This window comes from Monodon monoceros, unplaced genomic scaffold (assembly GCF_005190385.1).
Source record: "Monodon monoceros isolate NGI ecotype Baffin Bay Population unplaced genomic scaffold, NGI_Narwhal_1 Super_Scaffold_2, whole genome shotgun sequence".
In the NCBI taxonomy this organism is placed as follows: Eukaryota; Metazoa; Chordata; class Mammalia; order Artiodactyla; family Monodontidae; genus Monodon; species Monodon monoceros.
Window position 1 is genome coordinate 68,699,895 of NW_021703776.1, and position 2,919 is coordinate 68,702,813.

Genomic DNA, 2,919 nt, shown 5'->3' on the forward strand with positions numbered 1-2,919 from the left:
ATTGGCAGGTTTGCTGTTTCCTGACACTGTGAATATTTAAAAACAAATTATTTTTGAAAGTTTTATCATCCAGAAAGAAACAGGAAGAATAAGAGTTTTTCTACAGTTGAGATGGTAATTTTTCAAAAAACGTTGAGAGGAAAAAATATAAACCATTCTTGATAAAGCAATGAGGCAGTTTCAAATTAAAATTACAAATTTAAATGAAGTAATTTTATAAAATATTGAAACTAGCTAAAATGACATGCATAGGTATGTAATCAATAGTAAGAGATGAACAGCAGTGGAACTTAAATATGCTAGGATTTATCAACAATAAATAAACATTTTTTAGTGCAGAAAAATTTCTCAAAGCAAAGATCATAGCAATCATTCTAATCTGTACAAAATTAGTCTCAGTTCTGTATACAATCTATATAGTTTATGAATTCAGCCACTGTGATGAAATGCCAATTTTCAAATCATAAACATAAATGTGCTTAGTTTTGTGTCCCATTCCTCTCTTGGCAGTTCATGTTTTCAGGAATATCTACAGTGGAGAATGAAATTGGCTGTGCATTGCTATCACTTGTTGAAGTTTCTCTCCCTTGGCTCTTCTACAGTGGCAAATTGTTTTCTTTTCCATGAAGCTACTGAGAAAATCTTCTATATCAGTTTTTCCCTCCAAGAAATCTTCTGCAATATTATCAGATTCCTCCTCAGCTTCATGTGCAGCTACTTTCAATCTTGCCTATTGGGCACTCACACTACAGCTCTTGCTAAGTTCGTGTTGCCTTTGCATCTTCTTTTCAAAAGTTGATTTCATTTGTGTAAGTAATTCATACTCATCTAAAACAGTTTGCCTTTTGGCTTGCAAGCTGGGCTCCAAAAGGAGATTTTTTCTTGCTAGTTCCTCAGTACTTTTTACTAAGTCGTCCTTGTCAGTAATAATTTGTTTTAGTTGAGGCAAAGTCAGAAACTGTTCTAGTAATACCTCCTCTTGTTCATTCATATCTGTAAGTTGTGATACACTTAGTTCTGAGAGTTCTGGAAATGCATCAGGGATATCAGGCATCTTGTAACCAAAAGCATTTTGGCTTATCGGTGCTGAAGTGTCTGTTATGGGAATGGGCAATGGCAGATTTGAAAGCACACCAAATGAAGGAGCAGCAGAGCGGGTTTGGCTGTTGTATAACTTGTCGTTGAAGAGGAAACAGTGTCAGCAACAGATAAAGAACTGATAGTCCTGGTAGCTTCTTGTGGGGAATATGGAGGAAGAAATGAAAAACGCTGAGAAGCATAAGGAGGAATCCCACCTGGGTTACTGTGCAGGTATGGGAATGCTGTTGAAGCAGGAACTGAAATTGGAGGATTCTTCCAAAACTCATCCAATAGACTCCGAATAATTTTCCCAAGGTCTGAGCACATTGTTAAAATTGTTTCCTAATGAAGAGGTAACATACACTCCTTGTTTATCCACTAAGTGATGTCGTATTGGTGGATAAACACTGATCACTGGTTTTTCCTGAGGAAATTGTGGAGGAAGCAATATATTAATGCTAATTGTCAGGGTGTTTACAGTGAATGGCAACCTGTATTCCACATCTTTCTGTATTTTAGCTACACTGGAGTGTGCGTTCCAGAGGGACTAGATCAGGCGTTGCTTCTGCTGTTGGAGGCTGGGGAGACCACCGGGGGGCCCCGCCACAGGGGAGGAGGTGCTGTTGGTCAGGGAAAGAGCCAGCTCATCCTCCACGGGTGCCCGGGCCCGAGGCCCTAGAAGGCTCTGGCCTGCTTCTCCCAGCTGCTCAGCGCGGCGGTTCTCCAGCGACAGAGGGGGAATGGGCAGGGACAGAGGGGGAGCGGGCAGGGATGCCCCAGCTCAAGTGCTGGGGAGCCGCGTCTTCTCTAAGCAAGCCAGCCGGGGGTCCTAGCTCAGGGGGCCATGCTCTGACTGGGGACAGCTGGAGACATGGAACTCGCCGCCCGGGACTGGCAGTCCTACCTTCACGGCCCTGACGGCCCAACCAGCCGATAAACTGAAGTTTTCAGATAAGGTTTTATTTTACTGTTCTTAGGACAATGAAGGTAAATCAAATTGTATAATCTTAGAAGCTAAAATAATAAAATTTGGAATACAAATATAAAACGCTCTCTATAATATGAGCTAGATCGTCTTTTATTCCCTATATGTAACAGAGGGCCTGGCTCATTGTGAGTGCTTAAGGAATATTTTCTATGAGTGAGTAAAATATAACAAATTATTCACACTTTTTTTTTTATACAGAAGGTTCTTATTAGTCATCAATTTTATACACATCAGTGTATACATGTCAATCCCAATCTCCCAATTCATCACACCACCACCCCCATTCCCCCGCCACTTTCCCCACTTGGTGTCCATACGTTTGTTCTCTACATCTGTGTCTCAATTTCTGCTCTGCAAACCAGTTCATCTGTACTATTTTTCTAGGTTCCACATATATGTGTTAATATACGATATTTGTTTTTCTCTTTCTGACTTACTTCACTCTGTATGGCAGTCTCTAGATCCATCCACGTCTCAACAAATGACCCAATTTAGTTCCTTTTTATGGCTGAGTAATATTCCATTGTATATATGTACCACATCTTCTTTATCCATTCGTCTGTCGTTGGGTATTTAGGTTGCTTCCATGACCTGGCTATTGTAAATAGTGCTGCAATGAACATTGGGATGTATGTGTCCTGTTAAATATGTTTTTCTCTGGGTATATGCCCAGTAGTGGGTTTGTTGGATCATATGGTAATTCTATTTTTAGTTTTTTCAGGAACCTCCATACTATTCTCCATAGTGGCTGTATCAATTTACATTCCCACCAACAGTGCAGGAGGGTTCCCTTTTCTCCACACCCTCTCTAACATTTGTTGTTTGTAGATTTTCTGATGATGCCCATTCTA

At 40.4% G+C, this 2,919-nt stretch overlaps 1 pseudogene; it reads right to left on the reverse strand.

Moving 5' to 3' along the window:
- Window positions 1–529: 529 nt before the first annotated feature.
- Window positions 530–1,728, reverse strand: LOC114902103 (annotated as a pseudogene).
- Between the last annotated feature and the right edge of the window lie 1,191 nt (window positions 1,729–2,919).